The following is a 23,244-nucleotide window of genomic DNA, read 5'->3' on the forward strand; positions in this document are numbered from 1 at the left end:
TGGGAAGTACTCAGATCTTATCAGCAGTTCTCAGGTATAGGGTCTGAGCTGCCATTGATCTCGAGGCAGACAAATATGATGGTGATGGTCCATTAGTGTGGGGGCAGATGGAGGCAAGGCAACAAACCGATTGCTGGCACAGGTCTTTCTCATGACCCATGCCACGTATGTTGTCCTCTTCCCAGCTCTTTGCTGAGAAAGCCGCAGATTCTACTTAGCAGCTGGCAGAATGCTCTCACTGATTCCCTGACAGAGGGAGGTAGGTTCATCACCACAGCAAAGGCCAAGTGAAAGCCCCTCCAACTGCCTCCTCCACCAACACAGGAGCAATATGCCAACTAAGGCAGTAGCAAGATCATGTTTACCTGAAGGACATAAGAATGGTGGTCCATGTTTCTTCTCATTGGAGGTCCTTGTGTGGCCCATGAAAAAAACCTTCCTGGTCATGGGAGCTGCTTGTTCTGTGACCTCCTCAGGTCACCCTTCAGGGAAGTAGTCCACAACAGGGAGCTTGGCTGATCAGCAGTCTCCAGTTGTCTTCCCTCGGTGGCTGCGGGAAATTCGCCCCAGGCCATGGTTCTCTTGGGAAATTCCAGCCATCCTTTAAGCAGGGTGGCATGGAACAGGGCCACTGCTGCCCAAAGTAGGAGGCTGGTCACTCTGCCTCAAGGGCTCCTCCTGGCCTGGATGAGCAGGATTCACACCTACTCTGACATCTGAAGCCCTTCCAATACAATCTTATCTTTCCTCTCTCCTTCAATAGGAGAGGTATTGCAGTGCAAAGGCTCTCTTGGTCTCCTCCTATTTCTCCCTCTTTAATCTTCAGAGATGTTTCCTTCCAGGAGCCTCCTGAAGGTCTAATCCTGTCTTGATATCTGCTTCTCCAAAGACAGTGGTGCTGATAGTGATCTGACAAAAGACCAAGATGGGCTTGGGGCCATGCTCAGTCAACACTCAGCTGGCAAGGAGGACTCTCTCCCTGGAGGAATGTGAAGAAAAGATAATCCCTAGCACAAGGTGGTTGGTAGCCCAACGGTGAGGAACTGACCAGTGGTGACCAAGGGAGGGCATCTCTCTCTCTCTCTCTTTCATGTGCAACATGTTATGCATTGGAATGATACGGAAGCCACCAAGTCTCCAAGGATTGTAGAGTCGGCGGGTTGTGACTAAGCCATCTTGATGCCCTTTTGCCCTGTCAAAGGTAATCAGAATGAGGGGCAACTGCCCTAGTTTCCTAAATGTTAGAGGCCATCTGTGAATGCCAGAAGGCTTTCTTGGTTGCTTACCGAAGAACCCTTATCTCCTGGTGTGGAAGAGGAATCGTAGCTGGGAGCCATCTCAGGGTCAGACAGGGCCCAAGAGCAGCAGGGACTCGTACATGGTCATCTGGAACAAGAGTGTTACCTGTTGTGCTGGGGAAACCAGGTGATTTAAACACAAGATGGAGGGTGCCTGGGTGGCTCAGTTGGTTAAGCCACTGCCTTTGGCTCAGGTCATGATCCTGGAGTTCTGGGATTGAGTCCCACATCGGACTCCCTGCTCATCAGGGAGTCTGCTTCTCTGTCTGACACTCCCCTGTCTCATGAGCTCTCTCTCTCTCAAATAGATAAATAAAACCTTAAAAAATAATAATATAAATAAACATGAGATGGTGACATCTTGGTGGATACACCCTGAAAATGCTGGTTCTGCAGAACCATACAGAGGCTCAGAACTTGTCCCGCACAAGGAACTGTCCCTGCTTCTCTTCCCGGCTGCCCTCCCATGGGGGCTGCTGCGTCATTACGAGCATAAGCTGGCTGGATGAGCCACACTCTGAGAGGAATAGGCTCACACCCAGTAGCTACAAGAGTCTCCCTGGGAAGGACACCGTCCAGGGAATGGGGCCCATGTACTTGTAGTGGGACTCTTAGAAACAGGGGGAAGTGAAAGCCCATTGTGGGCAAAGTAGAAATGCTTACTTTTCCATCCCAGTTGGCAGAACAAGGCTGAGAAAAGTAAGCATGGTATACTGCACATGTTACAGGTGGCCAGAGGACCCCTCAGAATGCACAGGTAAAGACCCAGAGAACAGATTGGTGGGTGCCAGAGGCAGGGGCAGAGGGGCGAGCAAAATGGAAGGAGGGAGTCAAAAGGCACAAATGTCCAGTCATGTAATCAATGACCCCTGGGGAAGTAGTGTATAGTATGGTGACTATAGTTACTCAAACTGTATCCTCTATTTGGAAGTTGCTAAGAGAGTACATCTTAAAGGTTCTCATGATAAGAAACAACTCTTTGTAACTATGTTTGGTAACAGATGCTAACTAGACTTACTGCTGTGACCATTTTGCAATCTGTACCAATATCAAATGGTTACACCGTACATCTGAAACTGACAGAATGCTATGTATCCACTGTACCTCAATGAGAGGGAAACAACCAAGCTGTGCTGGGGCAAGGAGAAGCATTACCTCTCAGGAGCTCACCTGTGTCTCTCCTCTACAGGCCAGTCTGGTGAGAGGACAGATTGGCACAGAGCGGTGTTTGTTGGCAGCTGGGGTAACAATGAGGTCTCTGGAAGGAACACAGGCCAGCTGGCTGCACTTGACAGCCCGGAGCCAGGGAACCACAATGACCAGAACAATGGTCAGAGTAGGAGAGGCAGCTAGGGGGATTCCCCATAGGGACTTTTGAGGGAGTACAAGCACAGTCTCTCTAGAGGCAAACAGATGAGTCGTAGCCAAACAGAGTGCTGCTTAACACCTACAATGGGGAGAAGCCAAAACTGGCAGGGCAGGACGCTGGGAAAGGTTGCACCAATAAAAACTCACAATCTCTGTGCGGTTCCTGGAACAAAGACGATTTGCAGAGGCAGAAGCCGTTGACTGAACAGATTGCTGGGTTCCTAGGAGGAAGGACCTATTGACATCATGACACATGGATGAAATGTATAATGGATTCCATAGATAATGGAATGACTCTTCTAGTCCTTCCCCAATGAACCCTAGAGCCATTTTCCCAAGAGTCTGTACGCTAGGGATCAAGAAATACCTCAGACTATTGGACACAGTCTCTGCATTGACATTGATAGCCAGAGCTCCGATGCATCCCCATGGACCTTGTTAGAGTGGAGGCTATGGACATCAGGCAAGAAGTGGAGTCCTAGCTGATATACAGCCTACAGTGGGGTAAGGGGCCTGCTGCCCAGGCCAGTGGTCACTTCCCCAAGTCTCTAGGCATATAACTGGGCTTGGAACATCCCTGCAGGGGATTTGGCATGTGGACCAACATCTGTATCATCCTCCCACCATGAGTCAAAGACTCCTCCTTGATGTTGTTACTTTTAAAAGGAGATTTCCCAAGATATAACTGGTATAGAATAGTTTGCCAAATGTATGTGACCATGAAGCCACGTACTCCAGTCAAAACACAACATTTCCTTCACCCCAAAATCTCCCCTGTGCCCCTTTGCAGTCAGTGCCCTCCCTTCAGACCCTGGCAACCATCAATCGGTTCTCTGTCCTGATTGTTTTACCTTTTCCCAAATGTCACATTAAATAGAGTCAGACAGTCTTGCAGTCTATTGGGTCTGACATCTTTCACTCAGCATAATTTTGAGACCCACCCAGGTTGTTGCATGAGTAACTGGTTCCTCTTCATTGCTGAGTAGCCGTCCAGTGTGTGGCTAGACCACTTGACTCATTTACCATTGATGGACATTTGGGTTGTTTCCAGTTTGGGGCTATTATGAATGAAGCTGCTGTGAGCATCTGCGCACAAGTCTTTGTATGGACCTATGTTCTCCATGCATTTGTAGAAACATTTAGAGGTCGGATTGCTGAGTATATAGCCCGGTGTATGTTTACATTGATAAGAAACAGCCAAACTACTATAGAACACTTATGAAAGAAATTGAGAAAGACACAAAAAGGTGGAAAAACATTCCATGCTCATGGGTTGGAAGAATAAACATTGTAAAAAGTCTATGCTGCCCAGAGCAATCTACACTTTCAATGCCATCCCTATCAATATACCATTGGCATTTTTCAAAAAGTTGGAACAAACAACCCTAGATGGCTCTAGGGTTCATGGGGGTAGGACTGGGAAAATCATTCCCTTATCTATGTATCATGATGTCAATAGGTCCTTTCTCCTAGGAACCCAGCAATCTGTTTAGCATGGAACCAGAAAAGACCCCAAATTGCCAATGGAATGTTTAAAGACAAGAACAAAGCTGGGGCTATCACACTGCCTGATTTTAAGCTATGTTACAAAGTTGTGATCATCAGAACAGCATGGTACTGGCACAAAAACAGACACATAGGTCAGTGGAACAGAATAGAGACTCCAGAAATGAATCCTCAACTCTACGGCCAACTAATCTTTGACAAATCAGGAAAAGAATACCCAGCAGAAAAAAGACAGTCTCTTCAATAAAGGGTGCTGGGAAAATTGGACAGCCACATGCAGAAGAAGGAACCTGGACCATTCTCTTTATACCATAATACACAAAGGTAAAGTCCAAACAGATGAAAGACCTCAATGTGAGACAGAAATCCATCAAAATCCCAGAGGGGAATATGAACAGTAACCTCTTCAACATCCGCCACAGCAAATTCTTTCAAGACATGTCTCCAAAGGCAAGGGAAGCAAAAGCAAAAATGTACTTTTGGGACTTCATCAAGATTAAACGCTCCTGCACAGCAAAGGAAACAGCCCATAAAACTAAGAGGCAAGCCATGGAATAGGAGAAGATATTTGTAAATGACATTACAGATAAAGGGCCGGTATCAAAGATCTATAAAGAACTTCTCTGGCACCTGGGTGGCTCAGTGGGTTAAGCCTCTGTCTTTGGATCAGGTCATGATCTCAGGGTTCTTGGGATCAAGCCGCGCATTGGGCTCTCTGCTCAGCAGGGAGACTGCTTCCCCCTCTCTCTCTGCCCACCTCTGCCTACTTGTGATCTCTCTCTCTCCATCAAATAAATAATTGAAATTAAAAAAAATAACTTCTCAAACTCAACACTCAAAAAATAAATAATCCAGTCAGAAAAATGGGCTGAAGACATGAACACGCACTTCTCCAAAGAAAGCATACAAATGGCTAACAGACACATGAAAAATGTTCAACATCGCTAGCTATCAGGGAAATTCACATCAAAACCACAGTGAGATATCACCTTACAGCAGTTAGAATGGCGAAAACTAACAAGGCAGGAAACAACAACTGTTGGCGAGGATGTGGAGAAAGGGGAATCCTCTCGCACTGTTGGTGGGAATGTAAGTTAGTGCAGCCACTTTGGAAAACACAGAGGACATGGGGAGATGGAGAGCAGTGGTGAGTTGGGGGAAATTGGAGGGGGAGATGAACCACGAGAGACTGTGGACTCTGAGAAACAAACTGAGGGTTTTGGAGGGCCAGGAGGTGGGGGGTTGGGTGAGCCTGGTGGTGGGTATTATGGAGGGCACGTATTGCATGGATCACTGGGTATGGTGCATAAACCATGAATTTTGGAACACTGAAAAAATTTTTAAAAAATTAAAATAAAAAAAACAGCATGGAGTTTCCCCAAGATGTTAAAAGTAGAGCTACTGCATGACCTAGCAATTGCACTACTGGGTATTTACCCCCAAATACATGGGCACATGCACCCCAATGTTTATAGCATCAGTCCACAATAGCCAAACTGTGGAAGGAGTGGAGATGCCCTTCAACAGATGCATGGATAAAGAAGTTGGGGTTGATATATACAAAGGAATATTACTCAGCCATCAGAATGGATGAATACCCACGATTTGCATCAACAGGTATGGAACTGGAGGGGTTATGCTAAGAACATAAGGAACAGCATCGAACACCAGAGGGGAAGGAAGGGAAAACTGAAGGGGAGGAAATCAGAGAGGGAGACAAACCCTAAGGGATTCTTGACTCTGGGAAACAAAGTGAGGATTTCATAAGGGAGGGGTGGCTGGATGGGGTCGCTGGGTGATGGGTATTAAGGAGGGCAAGTATTGTGATGAGTACTGGGTGTTCTATGCAACTATTGAATCATTGAACACTACATCAAAAACTAATGGTGGCTTCTGAACAAGAGGAAAAAAAGAAGGGGGAAAAAAAGAGAGAAAGAAACAGCCAGACTGGGGGCACCTGGGTGGCTTAGTCAGTTAACTGTCTGCCTTCAGCTCAGGTCATGATCCCAAAGTCCCAGGATCCAGCCCTGCATAGGGCTCCCTGCTCAGCGGGGCATGGAGGGGTCCTGCTTCTCCCTTAGTCTCCTCACCTGACTGGTGCTCTCTCTTTCAAATAAATAAATAAAAATCTTTTAAACAAGTTTAAAAAAGAAAAGAAACAACCAAAATGTTTTCCAGAGAACCCTATAGTTTTGCACCCCCATGGGCAATAGATGAGAGCTATGGTTGCTTCATACCCTCACCAGCCCTTGGTTTTGTCAGTCTTAACTTTTCCCCCCCATCCCAGTGGTTGTGTAATGGTATCTTAATGTGGTTTAAAATGTTTTCTTTAGGGGCACCTGGGTGGCTCAGTCGGTTAAGCGTCTGCCTTTGGCTCAGGTCATGACTTCAGGTTCCTGGGATGGAGTCCTGAGGCAGGCTCCCTGCTCAGCGGGGAGTCTGCTTCTCCCTCTCCCTCTGTGCTGAGAGCACTTACCTGCTAGGTGCCTGCTGTGGTGGTGAGAGACCAGAGGCCGGGCCCATTGGGCCTGCGGAGGCGAGCTCTCCAGCGGAAGAGTTGAGGTAGGGTGAGTTTGAGCCCCAGGCTCAGGCTTCTTTGGCGGAAGAGGGCGCTGAAGGTGAGGGTGGCCTGAGGAGGGCTTGCAGGGTTCTTCCCCTCTAAGTGTTTCCGGCAGCTCCCAACTGCACCGCTTCCTCCTGGGCGGCAGGCGGAGTCCTGCTGTATGGCTCAGGTGCCCCCAATCTGGAGGGCTTGAGGGCCAGGCCTCCGGGGGCAGAAGCCTGAGAAACCAACCCAGGGTTAGGGTTTGAACCTAGGGGCATGGCCAGCCGCACCTGCATGTGCTGAGGCGGGTTGGGGCAGGGGGTGGGGGTGCAGTGGGCTGAGTAGAGGGCAGGTTTGGCCGGCATTCAGGCATTCAGAGGTGACTAATCCCACGTATGCACGCGCCCCTTAGAGCTCTTTCCCGTAGGCTTCGGGCAACACGGCGGCGGCGGGGCCACATGCTGGGCCGGGCCCAGTAGCCTCCCCCAAAGACCCCCGCAGCCAGAAGCCAGTTCGCTGGGGCTTTCCAGCCAATTCTCACGAGCTTTCTACCCAAATCGACATCAATTCAGGCAGAAAGCTCGTGAGAATTGACCAGTGTTGGGCTATGATTCGGGCCACGCGCTGCCGCGCTTAGAGCCCTTTCTGGCTCTGTCCATAATGCGGCTATGCAGGGGGCGAGCAAGGACCACGCGGCTCCAGGAGGCCCCGCGGAGCGGAGCACCCAAGGGGGCAGAGTTGAGTTAGGGTGTGAGCATAAGCCTCTGGCTCTGGCTTTTTATGGTATAAGGTAGTGCCGAAGTTGAGGGTGGCCTGAGGTGTGCACGCAGGTTTCTCCTGCGCAGAGGGTTTTGCGCAGCTCCAAAAGGCACTATTTCCTTCTGTGCGCCAAGCTGAGCCCTGGGCTGTGGCTCTTGTGACCTCAATCTGGAGGGCTTAGGGGACAGGCCCCTGGGGAGGGAAGCCTGAAAACCCAACCTAGGGTTCGGGTTAGGATCTAAGGGTATGTCAAGCCCGAAATGCCAGTGCTGAGACTGGCACCCTGGGGCTGAGTAGAGGGAGGTTTGGCCATGTGTGTGCCTCCCTTTTAGGGCACTTTACCTCGTAAGAATTGGCCAGCGTTGTGTGCAGTGATTTGAACTGTGCTGGCGCCTGCTGTTTAGAGCGCTTTCTCGCTTAGTGTGTGTTGCCACCATCTGGAAACTCGGACCCACTCGACTCCCCTGAGGGCCACAGCTGAGGGGAGCTTTCCTGGGCCAGGAATGAGGGATGGGCTCAGGCCAAGCCTCAGGTTCCATGTCGCTGGCCCGGTTTAGCACTGAAGGTGGGGATGGCCTCCGGGGCATGCTGGTTTCTCCCACTCTGAGGGTCTTGTGCAGTTCCAAATGGTGCGGTATCCTCCTGGGTGGCAGGTGGAGTCATAGCTTGTGGCTCAGGGGTCCCCAATCTGGAGGGCTTGGGGGCCAGGCCTTTTGGGACAGAAGCCTGAAAAACCAATTTAGAATTAGGATTAGGGGCTAGGGGCATGGCAAACCCAATCTGCCAGCGCTGAGACCCAACCACCAGAGGGCGGAGTTGAGGACAGGGATGGGGGGTGGGTATCATGCTCTGGGATGGTAACCAGGGGAGCCGCCGAAAGTTGGGGTGGCCTCAGGGAGGCATGCAGGTTTCCCCCAGTCTGAGAGTTCTGCACACCCCAAATGGCAGTTTCCATCTCGGTGGCAGACAGACTGCTGGGGTGTGGGTCTGGGGTTCCCAATCTGGAGAGTTTGAGGTATAGACCCCTGGGGATGGAAGCCTGAATATCCAACCTAGGGTTGTGGTTAGGGCCTAGGGGCATGTCAGGCCGGATCCGACAGCGCTAAGATGGGCACTCCAGAGGGCTGAGTAGACAGAGTGTTTGGCCACGTGTGCACATGGCTTTTAGAGCATCTCCTTACAGGGTTCGTGCAGTGACCACTCGGGACCAGGAGGCAGGTACAAGAGGCTCCCCTAAAGTCCCAGACAGCTGGAAACGAGTTCACCCCGGGGTTTCTGGCTGATTCTCACAAACTTTCTGTCCAAATCCGGGTCAATTTGTGCAGAAAACTCTTTAGAATCAGCCACATTGGGCGGTGATGTGGGCCATGGACCTGCCCCATATTGGGAGGGCTTTCTCTCTAGGTGCGTGTTGGGGTAGTACAGGACTGTGGGTCGGGCCCACATGGCTCCCCTGTTGCCCCCCTGGGGGCAGAGTTCAGGAAGGGGGTGAGGCTGAGCGTCAGGCTAGGTGTTTGAGCTGCCGATGGTGGTGGTGGCCTCAGGGGCATGCATGTTTCTCCCCCTCTGAGGGTTCTGTGCAGCTCCAAAGGGCACAGATTCCTTCTGGGTAGCAGGCAGACTCCCGGGTTGTGGCTCAGTTGTCCCCAATCTGAGGGCGTAAGGACCAGGCCTCTGGGAGGGGAGCCTGAGAATCCACCCCAGGATTATGGTTAGAGCCTAGGGGCATGGCAGGCCCCTCCTGAGGGAGCTGAGGCTGCCTCCCCAGGGGACTGATAGAGGATTTGGCCAGCATTTCAAGCCCATCTGGGCCACACGTGTGCCTGGCATTTAGAGAACTCTCTCGCATGCTTTGGGCCGCTACCACATGGGACCCTGGGCAGATACCAGGAGAATCCCCCGAAGGACCTGCTGCCAGAAGTGAGGTCACCAGCCATGTCTGGCCAATTCTCACGAGCTTTCTGCCCAAATCATCACTGATTTGGGCAGAAAGCTCGTGAGAATTGGCCAGCCTTGGGCGGTGATTCGGGCTGCGCACTGGCCCAGTGCTGGGAGGGCTTTCTCACTAGGTCCTTGTTGGGGCCTTGTGGGACTGCGAGCCAGTCCCATGCTGCTCCCGGAGGGCCCCAGGGGAGGCGAGCTCCCTGGGGGCAGAGTTGAGGGAGGGCGTAAGGCTGAGCGTCAGAGTGCGGGTTTCTGTTCCAGGGGGCCCACGAAGGTGGGGGTGGCCTTGGGGTGCATGGCGGTTTCTCCAGTTTTTAGGGCTTTGGGCAGCTCCCAATGGCACCGTTTCCTACTGGGTGGCAGACAGAGTTCTGGGGTGTGGCTCGGGGTACACAATCTGAAGGCTTGGGGTGGTCAGGCCTCTGGGAACCGAAGACTGAGAACACAACTCAGGTTTAGGGTTAGGACCTAGGGGCAAGGCAGTCCCCATAAAAAGGCCCTGAAGTGGGCTCCCTGGGAGACAGATGAATAGAGGGCGTGTTTGGCCAGTGTTCAGAGGCAATCCAGGCCACCCATGTGCCGGGCCTTTAGAGGGCTTTATCATAGGTTTTGGGCCGCAACCACCCGGGACCACTGACTAGGCCCAGGCGGTCCCCCTGAAGGCCTTCGCCGCAAGAAGGGAGTTCGCCAGGGGTTCCCAGTGAATTCTCACCAGCTTTCTGCCCAAATCGACATTGTTTTGGTCAGAAAGCTTGTGAGAATTGGCTGGGATAGTTCAGTGATTCGGGCCACCTCTGGGTATTGGGAGCCATTTATCGCTAGATGCAGGTAGGGGCCATGCCGGACTGTGGGATGTTCCCAGTAGTTCCCCTGAGGCAACCACGGAGGCGTGTTCCCCCGGGGGAAGGGTTGACAGAGTTGGTGAGGCTGAATGTCAGGCTTTGAGTTCCTGGCCAGGGGGGTGGGAGCGCCAAAGGTGGGAGAGGCTTGAGGGGGGCATGCAGGTTTCTCCAGCTCTTGGGGTTTTACACAGCTCCCAACAGCACAGATTCCTTCTGGCTGGCAGGCAGAGTCCTGGCGTTCGATCAGGGTTCCCCAGTCTGGAGAGTTAGGAGAGCCAGGCTTCTGGAGATGGAAGCCTGACAACCCAATCTAGAGTTAGGGTTCATGGCTAGGGGCATAGCAGGCCTGATCTGTCCAGTGCTGTGGCAGGATTGCCAGGTGCTGAGTGGATGGTGTGTTCAGATGGGGCATCAGGCTTCGGGTTTGTGGCCATGGGGAACTTCAAAGGTGGGGGTGGCCTCAGGGGTGCATACAGGTTTCTCCTTCTCTGAGGGTTCTGTGTATCTCCATGGGCCACAGTTTTCTCCTGGGTGGCAGGCAGACTCCTGGGGTCTGGGGTCCCCAATCTGGAGGGCTTGGGGTCCAGGCCTCTTGAAAGCCTGCAAACCCAACCCAGGGTTAGGGTTAAGGCCTAGGGTCATGGCAGGCCCCATCTGCCATCTATAAGGCAGGTTCCCCCAGAGGGCAGAGTAGAGGACGGGCTTGGCCCGTGTTCAGAAGCCATCCGCACCATGATTGCACTTGGCGTTTAGAGGGCTTTCTTGCAAGCTTCAGCCCGCAACTACACGGGACCCCGTGATGGGCTGATGTGGCCTCTCCCAAATACCCCCACCATAGTAAGCTAGTTTGCTGGGGTACCCGACCAATTCTCATGAGCTTTCTGCCCAAATCAACATTAATTTGGGCAGAAAACTAGTGAGAATTGGCCATCATGTGAGGCAATACCGGACAGACGCCCACCTGGTGCTGGGAGCATTTTCTCGCTTGGGGGGACCTGTAGGACCATGGTCTGAGTCCAGGCGGCTTCCCTGTCAGCCACCAGAGAAACGAGCTCCCCGGGGGCAAAGTTAAGGGAGGGGAAGAGGCTGAGCCTTGGGCTCTGGGTTTGTAGCCCAGGGTGGCACAGAAGGGAGGGGGTGGCCTGAGAGGGGCAGGCAGGTTTCTCCCGGTCTGAGGGGTTTGCACAGGTCCCAATAACACAGTCTCCCCTGGTGGCTGGCGGAATCCTGGAGAGTGGCTCAGGTGTCCCCAATCTGGACGGATTGGAGGGCCAGGTGTCTGGGAACGGAAGACTGACAACCCAAACTAGAGTTAGGGTTTGGGACTCAGTGCATGGCAGGCCCTATCTGCCAGCACTGAGGCAGGATAGCTGGGGAGCTGGTTGGAGATCATGGTTCAAAGGGGGTGTCAAATCCGGGTTTGTGGCCCAGGGGGGCCGCCGAGTATGGGGGCAGCCTCTGGGATACATGCAGGTTTCTTCCACTCCGAGGGTTCTCTGCAGCTCCAAAGGGCACAGTTTTTTCCTGGGTGGCAGGTGAACTCCTGGGGTATGGCACAGGGGTCCCCTATCAGGCTGGCTTGGGGGCCAGGCCTCTTGGGACAGAGGCCCAAGAACCAAACCCAGGCTTAGGGTTAGGGCCTAGGGGCATGGTGGGCCCATCTGCCCGACTGAGGTGGGCTGCATGGAGGACTGTGTAGAAGAGAGGCTTGGTCGGCATTTGGACGTGATCCTGGAGGATTCCCTGTTCGCCTAGCACACCGCCAGTCCTTCTGAGTGTCTCCTGTCATGGCACTTGTCACACAAGGCTGTCATATGCTGTCTCACGGTCTGTCCTTTCTGCTTGGAGGAGATCTCTCTCACAGATGCCTGGCTGGATATCAGGCAGATGAATGGTTTCAGGATCTTTGGTCCTGGACCAGCAGATGTCCCTCAAAACCATGATGGGTAGGGGGAGTCTCTGTCCCTCTGTGTGCCCCCAGCCTCGGTGGAACCTAGTGTCCAGGACAAGGGACTTGGAAGTACTCCCAGATGAAGTTTGTTCTATGAACGTGGCCTCCTTCTGAGATCACTGTGCAACCACCGTGCGTGGCTGTTTCTGTGGGACAGAAAGCATGCTGCTCTATTGTATTCTCCTTGCACACTGTGGCTACCAAAGAGGAAACACACGCTCACTCTCACTTACACCTCCGTTTCTGGGCATCACTACCATGGAAACGACAGTGAAGTCCCATCGGGCTGCAGACCAGTAGACGTGCCATTCCAGGTGTCTGTAGAGGAGGATGGGGATGGAGTTCTGGCTAAAGGATGGACGTCCTTGTCTCTGGGGGTGAAGAAATCAGATTTGACCCAGAAGGCACTACGTTCTACTCAAAGAAGGGCCATGATCCTCGGATCTTTGAGACCAGGGATCGGCACAGAATTTTCTGGAAAACCTTCTGTAAAGATTTTCTGTCAGGTGTTATAGTCCATGTGGTGTCTCTGGCAATGACTCCACTCTTGCACTGTGGCTTGAAAACAGCCACAGACAATCCATAACTCATGTTCCAGACACATTTGATTGTGAGAATAGGGGGGGAGGTCAATTTGGCCCATGGGTGGTAGTTTCTGCAGATCTGCAACACGATGGGTGATGGCGGAGAGGACTCTTCTTTTCTAGTGGCAGAGTGGGAAGACACTGGGATCTATCCTGCCTGACCCCAGCCCTTGCAAGTGAAAGGAAAAAAAGATGATAGTGAGATTGGCCAACAATGAAGCCCTCAGGAATTCCCTCCCCACCCCCATTTCTCCGTCGGCTTTGAGCTTTCCACAACATGTTTGTCTGTGGTTGAATCCCATGTAGGTATTGTTTGGTTGAGTCAGTCCCCATTGCCTGGTGGGTATGTCTTGTGGGTTATATACCACACAGATGCGTATCTTGTTCAGGCCAAGACCATGAGCACATTTGGGGTTCTCCTGAGTTAGTGGAGGATCTGGCATGTGTGGGCTTCAGGATGAGTCTGATTCAGCCCTTAGCAATGTTATTGAGCACTGGCTTCCTGGGCTCTCTGTGGCACTGGTACAGACCTGGCCTAGGCCACTTGTGCCATCGTGATGGAGAAGCCTAGCTTTTTCCATCTTCCTCTACCCTCTGTCATTACGTGGGTTTCCCACTGACCATGTCTTTGCAGACAAACTCTGAGATGGCCCATGGCTTGGGACTCCACTGACATCCCAGAGTCCCATTATAACCAGTGTCAGAGGTTTCTGGGGCCCTGACATGACCTTTGTTCCCAGAATATGCCCCAGGAAGAGTCCCAGGAGAGTCTGGGAGTCCAGAAAAGATTAATGGGTGGTTGTGGCTCTAGATAAAGCCACTCTGGGAGATCCTGTTGGAGGCCGTCTCCCATCTCAGTCTGTCTCTTTCGCTGTTGGCCGGTATGACCTAGGAGATTCCCTTCATCGGAGCTTGAGGCTCATGCTTTCTAAAATGAGGAAATGTTTCTAGATGAATTGATTCATGCAAGATGATGGAATAAACTCCTAGGAAGTTCTGGGTAGTCTCTGAGATGGATTCTATCTCAGGAATTGTGACTCCCATCCGTCCCCACCCCTATGGTATTCCCCCATTAGACACAAAGACTGTTCCATGGAGATTCCCCAGGGCAACACTGGACTAGCACGTGTGTCCAGGATGTGCCCCCAGACCATCTGATGTGGCTGAGGGGCCATGAGCAATCCCGAACCCAAACAGGGTTTTGGCTGTGCTGCCTTCCTTGCACAAAAGTATCAGTGCCTGGGTCAGGCCTTCACTGCAACTGCTGAGCCGGCTTAGTGAGGACCTTGCCCAGGACACTAGTCCCATGACACTGTGAGGGCACAGCGAAGTCAGGCAATGCGACAAGGGATCCTCCATCAGGGTAGATGATGCAAGGTCTTGTTTCACAGCAAACATGACCAAAAACATGTAAATGACAGAATAGTAAGTAGTTCAACATACTCTGTCTGATGGCAATGATGGGAAGAGTGAATAATGGGGTCAGAAAGGGGAATGGGAGTTCCAAGAAGCAGACCGGAGTCGTCAGGGGGTAGGGGGAGTCCCGTGGAGGAAGGGACCAGGAGTCTCGTCACGGGTTCCAGTAGGGCATCCTCAGGGTGTGCGCTCTGTCTGACCCATGCCCCCCCTCCTGCGGGGGCACTGGGGGCATTCTAGCTCCAGGGGATCTCCAGTAATGCCAATTGGCCTGAGCAGAGCCTTTGTGGTATGTCATCTTTGTTCCTGGCTATGGCTCTTTCTCTGCTTCTGGAGGCTGTTGATTCTCCTTTGGTTTCCTCTGAGCTGCACCATTTTGCACTGTTTTATTGGGTGGATTCAGTGCTGTTAGTTGACACAAATTCTTCCTGAAAAGAAGTGAAATAGAAGCCATCCTTGCCAGATGCCAGCCTCGGCAGGTTTAGGTGTCCCTGAATGAGGGGCAGTGTCTGCGAGAAGAATAGGAGAGTCACACAGCGAATTCTGGTCAGTAGTCGGGCATCTCCATTTTATTCTGATTTTAGAGCTTCTTATATAGGCAGTTTAATTGGGGTAAGGGCTTACAAGCACTCTTCAGACAATTTCTCTTTGTTCAGCACATGTTATTCTAGTTAAGATGTAATGGGTACAGACCCGTGCCAGGGATGGGGGACAGGGTCTTGCTTCTTGAGTCATCATGTCCCTCAGAAAGCCATGGGAGGTAGCATAAGTATATGCTTTTTGGTAACTTATTCTGGGGTCTGCAGGAAAACAAGATATAGGTTAACGGAAAATGAGAAGCTATAGGGATGAACTAAGTACATAAGAGAGAAGTAGGAACAAGAAGGCATTACCTTGGCAGGAGGTAGGTGTAAGGTGTAATTCAATGGCTCGGCTTGTGATAGCATTGGACAAACATCATCCTAGGGAGGCAATAGTCTACTGTGATACACATCTAAAGTTCTCCATAGTCCTAGGTACAGAATAATTTACCTCCTTGAAGTTGCTCTGGCCCACAAGCCTGAGAGATGTTTGCGGCAGATTAGAAAGGAGCTCTTAATTTGAGAGAGATATGGGGATCAGAGAAAAAGGCAAGAGACTATCAGACCATGCTTATCTGCCAGATAATCCGGCCCCCAGCAGGATTAGGCCTGCATTTGTTCAAACCTTAACCTAGTGGGGCAACCTTAACCTAATGGGGCAATGCCCTTGACCCGGCCTCACGGCTCCCAACATCTCCCCCTTCTTTATTTTTTAAATGTAGGACATGGACGTCCTAGGAGACTTGATGTATGGCCGAATTAAGGACTCTATAAAAATTTGGAAACAGACATAGGAAGATCAGAGCAACACCAAGGAGAAGGCCAATGTTTGCGAAGAGCGATATAAGCCCTTTATAATAAAACATGTTGCTGATATCATCCATGAAGGTAGTCACTACATCTGTAGGCAAAGAAAGCGGATTAGCTAATTTTATATCTTGAATCTGCTGGTGAAGTGCTTGTAAATTTAATCCGAAATTAGAATGGTTCCATACCCCAAGAAGATGATTTTGAACATTATTCCACGTTAATAGTGGAAGTACTATGTTTCAGAGGGGTAACACAAACCCATCTATATTCCTTATGACATTGTAAAGACAACTGAACTTTAAGGGAGTGTAGTTCATTCCCAAGGTAGAGTATTGCCTCCTCCAAAGCATTTTCTTTGTTATTACTTTTCCTATCAATAATTTCTTGAGTAGCAAGACGATAAGAGACATTTTTTGTTAGTTGATTCACATGATGAGTGGTATGTACGTGCTGGACAAGAGCGACAGTAGAAGCAGTAAAAGATCCAACGATAGCTATTAGTGCTGTTATACCAAGGATTAAACTAGCCACAAAGCATTTAGATCGAGATAGAACCAAATTAATCTCCTGGAGGGCCTGCAGCAGACCAACGTCATCACACCATGGCAGCTTTCCTTTTATAGGGAGCATGACATAAGGAGGTTGTTTTACTAGAAGTACGGTTTTAACAGACACCCTAGGAGAAACACAATTTGTAAGAATACATTCATAGCATTGTACAGAATATAAGTCTGCAGAATGTGGATTCATAGATAAATGCCCCTGAGTAGGAGTAACTGTCAGCAGTGCATAAGGGGAAGGTACACACGCTTTTGGATGAATAGTTGGTTGCTCCAACAGGCCTAGCATATCTAATAGTTCTAAGGGAAGCCACCAATTTCCGTAAGTTGGGTTGAAAATATGTTACATGATCAGTTTTAGTGGTGAGGGTAGGAGGAACCCATCCTCCCCAGTGCCAATGGTTTACCAGACATGGAGGTAGGAGTTAATATGCATCAGACCATCTATATTTAAACTTGGCTTTGTTTAAGAGGTCTCTATAATCCATATGAGGACTAGGGTCGGACCAATCAGAAATGATTCAGAAGATGGGAGCAAAGGAAAATCCAGATGGTGGTGATAGAAACATGATTTCTATAATGGGAATCCTTCAGCAGCATCCGTAGGCTCTTTTACCAGGGTGGCATACAGGTCCTTGCATAGGGCAAAGCCTTTTGGAATAGGAGATGTTTGAGCTCCTCTGGGGTCAGGGCCTCCTGGTGTCAAAAATGTTAGAGACCACCACATATTGCGATTTCCGACAGGTCTGGCACTTACAGAAAGCCCCTCGATATGAGTGTCAGTTTTATGACACTCATATCATCACTGCCTTTATGGCAGTGGGAAGGCAAAAGGACTGCGAGTAAGAAGGTAAAGAGAAGCATTTGGGAGGCAAATGGGATTTTCCAAAATACGAAAAGTTGTGGTTAGTTTGAGGCTTTATATAAGAGTTGGAATCGTCTCCCAGTAAATCAATCTGATCTGTGTAAATAGAGATGGGTTCAGCATTCCAAGAAACAGGTTGCAACATCGGGGGAGTAGGGATGTAGGCTCCAAAATTATCCTCCAATGATGATACTCTAAGAGTCTGACAAGCTGTAATAACTAGACATATCAGAAGCAGAGAGGCGGGGGTACACATAAGTCCCCTTCCTCTTACTATTTGACCGGCCTCTTGGGTTAATGCCACTATTTGGTCCCAAGAGCGGGGTGAGTCTCTGTCAGGAGGCATACTCATCCGTGGGGGATCTTCGGTTCTCCGGTGGCATGGGCGTTCAATCCCCAGGGACAGGTTGTTCAGGAGAGACTCCACTGAGGGGAATGTTGGTTGGTGCTGTCAGTACTGGTGTGGTGTGGTGGCGGTGATCTCTGTCTCCTGGCTGGGTCCTCATGACTCATCTCCGTCTCTGATGGGTCCATTCTCCAGGGATGATCTGCTGGGAGATGGGGAGGCAGAGGGTGATGGTGGCTGGACATAGGGTCGTACTCGTCGGTCAGGGATCCGCAGAGGACAGTTAGCATCTTGTCGGAAAACACAAGCATACCCTCTCCGTCAGGTTAAGACGACATCTGGCCGCTTCCACTGTCCAGTGAGAAGGTACTTCCATTTGACGAAGGCTTTGGGCTTAGTTAAGTCAGGATCCCAGGGCCTGAGTGCATTCGAAATTTCTTTTGCATTTACATTAAGGTGATTAATGACAATGCATGGGACAGTATGTGCTGGGGAGTGCTGTCTTTAAAGTTTGGTGAGCTCTTTCCACTATAGCTTGTCCCTGGGCATTATAGGGAATTCCCGTGGTGTGGCCAATATGAAACATGTCAGAAAATCTTTTAAAGGCTGCAGAAGTATAAGCCGGAGCACTGTCAGTTTTGATGGACTTGGGAATTCCAATACGAGCAAAACAGAAAAACGTTATCTCTAACTGCCTCTCCAGTTCGAGCGGAGGCAATTATTATGCGAGAAAAGGTATCAATGCAGATATGAACATAGCAGAGCTTGCCAAAAGTGGGAATGTGGATGGGCGCCTGGGTGGCTCAGTGGGTTAAGCCTCTGCCTTTGGCTCAGGTCATGATCTGAGGGTCCTGGGATTGAGCCCCGCATCAGGCTTTCTGCTCAGCAGGAAGCCTGCTTCCCCCACCCCCCTGCCTGCCTCTCTGCCTACTTGAAAAAAGAAAAAAAAAAGGAAGAAGAAGGAAAAGGAATATGGGTAACATCCATTTGCCCTAAGTCATTTGGCCTGAGCCCTCTTGGATTAACTCCACTTGGGGGGCAAGGTAAGAAAGTGGGACAGTGTCCGCAGGCTTGGACAATACCTCTGGCCACTTCACGAGAAATTTTAAACTGTAATCTTAAAGCTGAGGCAATTTGATGGTGAAGGGAATGTGAGACATGGGCCTCCTCTAGCGCCGGAAAAACCTGGGTCTTGGTAAGGAAGTCTGCCTGATGATTTCCTTTGTGCAAAGGGCCCGGGAGCAACTCTGTGCTCAAACATGTCCCACAAAGAAGGGAAGTTCTCTCTGATGAGGAAGTTTCTGTAAGTGGTTTAGAGGGGAAAAATAGTGGTCTTACGCTGAGGCAAAGAAGCAGTTTCAATATTAGGAAAGAGTCTGACTATATATTGCGAATCTGTATACAAATTGAAGGGGCTACCCTGCGTATGTTGGAAGGCAAAAATAATGGCAACGAGTTCAGCTCTTTGGTCTGAACTTTCTGCAGTTTGTTGGATATGAGGTTGCCCGTCAATAATTGTAACAGCCTTTCCATTAGACCATCCATCAGTAAACATGAGGACTGCAGAGGAACTGGTCCGATTTGGCTTTAGAAGGGAAAATTATTGGATGCATCTTAAGGAAACATAATAGAGGATTAGCTGGAAGGTGAAATAGAACTTGTCCTGAAAAGCCTTCTAAAACAGTTTGCCAATCTTCACTTTGCTGTAATAAAAAGGCAAACTGATTCTTACCATAGGGAATAATAATATCTGAGACATCTTTACCTAATAATTCCTTGCTGTGTCAGTGACCCTTCATTACAAGCAAGGCCACCAAAACAGGAAAAGATATCACTATCCCTTTTGCATGGCTGGTAAGTGTAGCCACTCTAAGGGACCCTCCTGCCAAAGGCAACCTGTGGGCGAATACATTGTGGCTAGGATTATGAGGGCCCAAGGTTGAGTGTAATCTACTCTGTTGAGCTTCAGACTATTAATAGCTGACTCCAAAACTTGTAAAGCTTGATGAGCCTCAGGTGTTAATTGCCGGGGGTGGGGGGAGGTTTAGGGTTGGAATCTCCCTGCAAGATGTTGAATAGGGGTTTAAGCTCAGCAGTGGTAATACGTAAAAGAGGCCAAATCCAATTAAAAGTTCCTCAAAGTTTCCGAAAAAGTTTCTCCTAAAAGTTTCTGAAAGTCATTTGAGGTTTGTAGTTGATGTCTCCTTAACTGAAAATTTTGTTGAGAGACTTACTGAGAATATAGTATCCTGCCTACATATGAAAAAGGGGGTTCCAAATGTATTTTCTCTGGGGCGATTTTTAAACCCAATCTCTGGAGAGATTCCACTGTCAATGCCAATGTATCTTGTAACGTTGCTCCATCAGAATGAGCAATAACAATGTCATCTATGGAGCACCTGGGTGGCTCAGTGGGTTAAAGCCTCTTCTTTCAGCTCAGGTCATGATCCCAGGGTCCTGGGATCAAGACCCACATCGGGTTCTCTGCTCAGCAGGGAGCCTGCCCCCTGCCTCTGCCTGCCTCTCTGTCTACTTGTGATCTCTGTCTGTCAAATAAATAAATAAATAAAATCTTAAAAAAAAAAGTGATGTAAGCCTGCTGGTGGAAATCTCTTACCCCCTATAGGGCCTAATTGACAAATCTTTGACAAGCCTCGTGCTATTTTTCATTCCTTGGAGAAGGACTTTCCACGGATACCTCTGGTAGGTTGTTTAAAATTCTCAGAGGTTAAGCTGAAAGCAAACCTCTGACAATCCTCTTTGTGTAAGGGAATTGTGAAAAAGAAATCCTGCAAGTCAATGACTATAACATGATAACCTTTTGGCACTGCCACTGGGGAAGGGAGTTCTGGTTGTAGTGATGCCATAGTTTCCATAGTGGCATTGATAGCTGTCGACTCTTGTAATAAATACCATCTTCCAGACTTCTTTTGAATGAGAAAAATAGTTGTTTTCCATGGACTAGTAGAGGGCTCTTAATTTGAGAGAGATACAGGGATCAGAGAAAAAGGCAAGAGACTATCAGACCATGCTTATCTGCGGAGCTTTCCAGCCCTTGGGAGCCGCCTGTGGGGCGATTCAGCCCTTGGCAGGATTAGGCCTGCATCTGGTCAGACCTTAACCTAGTGGGGCCATGGCCTCGACCAGGCCTCATGGCTCCCAACACATGCTTGTCTCCTAAGTAGACCTGAATAGATTCCATAGTAATAGCCCTTTCCCAGGCCCCTGGGACTTCACGTGCTCTCGAAGTCCAAGATTTTAGAAAACATCTTCTATTCTTAACAGGTTCAAAGAATCAGTTTGGTTTTTAAAAAATTCAACAACATCACACTTTTCATCATCTATACAACGACCCGTAAACATTGAATGAACAAGGCTGGACAGATGAAGAAGAATGGGATTTGCAGTGAGCTTTGGGGTATTGTTGACTCACTGTTGCCCTCGTGTGGCCACTCTCCAGATAGCACGTGGCCGAATGGGTTCCCACTTACCTGTAATTCTCTCTTATTCTCTCAAAGGAGAATAAGAATGAAGAAGGTTGGTCCGTGAATTCCTTAGCTCCGAAAAACCATCCTCTAATTGACGAGCATATTCTAAATCGAGTCTGTCTTAACTATATACTAAAGTTAGGGACAGGGTCAAGTTCCATACATTAACTATGGACAGCTTTGTGTATGTCAGTCTTACCTGCCTAAGGTGTTTTTTAAAATACACAGTGGGAGAGGATATAGTCACCGAAGCACTGAGCACATGCCCAGAAATAGGTCACTACACATAATGATGGTTTCATCTCAGCTGAGGACCAGGAGCTGGTCCTCTAGGTAGTAGGCAGGTAGCATCTGTGGCCAGCTGGCCATCTCCCCCCCACCCCCGACAGCCACACCCAACCAACTCCGCCCATCCTCTGCTCTGCTCAAGGGCGGCAAACAGACGGACCAGGTGCAGGTGGGACTCCCTCCTGTCAGGCATGGCTCGCTTCCCACAGGTAGAGAAATGGGCCAGCTCACATGCACATGACGTATTCTTTTGGTTCCTTGCTATCTGCCTCCCCTTTCTGTCACCCTGGTCCTGAACCTTTCACTCCCGTGAGAACTTGGGTTTACAGTTTCTGTGGACAATTCAATGTGTAGATGTGTGTTGCCTTTGTTCCCCGTCCTGGGGTTGGAGAGAAAGGTGGGAAAAAGACAACGCCAGCAACGTTGCTCTGAAAGCAACAAAAAGAAAGATCAAGTGTGCTCTGCCCCTGGCACCTCAAGTTTGAAAGTCATGGCCAGCTACATACTTCATCTTCTACACAATCGCTTGAGGGACTCATGGATGCATGCGACATGAAATCGTACCGAAAGAAATCTTGTTACCAAACTTTTGCCTTGCAGAAGACAGCTTAGGGACACCGCCCCTTGCCCGTGCTGTCATTTCTGGTCTGGCCAATGCTCAGTCACACTGACACGTGTAGCCACCCAAGGGCACAGCTGTGACATCCTCCTGGAGCACCCATGATCCCCCTGGCCACTGGTCTGGCCAACCCTGCACACCGCCAGTCCTCCTGAGTGTCCCCTACCATGGCACTTGTCACACAAGGCTGTCATATGCTCTCTCTCGGTCTGTCCTTTCTGCTTGGAGTTGATCTCTCTCACAGATGCCTGGCTGGATATCAGGCAGATGAATGGTTTCAGGATCTTCGGTCCTGGACCAGATGTCCCTCAAAACCATGATGGGTAGGGGGAGTCTCTGTCCCCCTCTGTGCCCCCAGGCTCGGTAGAACCTAGTGTTCAGGACAAGGGACTTGGGAGTCCTCCCAGATGAAGTTTGTTCTATGAACATGGCCTCCTTCTGAGATCACTGTGCAACCACAGTGTGTGGCCGTTCCTGTGGGACAGAAAGCACGCTACTCTATTGTATTCTCCTTGCACACTGTGGCTACCAAAGAGGAAACACACGCTCACCCTCACACATTCACACTTACAGCTCCGTTTCTGAGCATCACTACCATGGAAATGACTGTGAAGTCCTGTTGGGCTGCAGACCGGTAGATGTGCCATTCCAGGTGTCCATAGAGGAGGAGGATGGGGGTGGAGTTCTGGCTAAAAGGATGGACGTCCTTGCCTCTGGGGGTGAAGAAATCAGATTTGACCCAGAAGGCACTACATTCTACTCAAAGAAGGGCCTAGGATCTTTGAGACCAGGGCTTGGCACAGACTTTTCCAGAAAGTCTTCTGTAAGATTTTCTGTCAGGTGTTGTAGTCCATGTGGTGTCTCTGGCAATGACTCCACTCTTGCACTGTGGCTTGAAAACAGCCACAGACCGTCCATAACTCATGTTGCAGACACATTTGATTGCGAGAATATGGTGGGAGGTGTATTTGGCCCATGGGTGGTAGTTTCTGCAGATCTGCAACACGATGGGTGATGGCGGAGAGGACTCCTCTTTTCCAGTGGCAGAGTGGGAAGACACTGGGATCTATCCTGCCTGACCCCGGCCCTTGCAAGTGAAAGGAAAAGAAGATGATAGTGAGATTGGCCAACAATGAAGGCCTCAGGAATTCCCTCCCCACCCCCATTCCTCCATCGGCTTCGAGCTTCCCACAACACACTTGTCTGTGGTTGAATCCCATGTAGGTATTGTTTGGCTGAGTCAGTCCCCATTGCCTGGTGGGTATGCCTTGTGGGTTATATACCACGAAGATGCTCATCTTGTTCAGGTCAAGACCATGAGCACATATGTGGTCTCCTGAGTTAGCAGGGGATCTAGCACGTGTGGGCTTCAGGACGAGTCTGATTCAGTCTCAGCAATGTTATGGAGCTCCTGGCTTCCTGGGCCTTCTGTGGCACTGGTATGGGCCTGGCCTAGGCCACTTGTGCAGTCGTG

The sequence above is a fragment of the Mustela erminea genome, chromosome 5 (assembly GCF_009829155.1).
Source record: "Mustela erminea isolate mMusErm1 chromosome 5, mMusErm1.Pri, whole genome shotgun sequence".
NCBI lineage: Eukaryota > Metazoa > Chordata > Mammalia > Carnivora > Mustelidae > Mustela > Mustela erminea.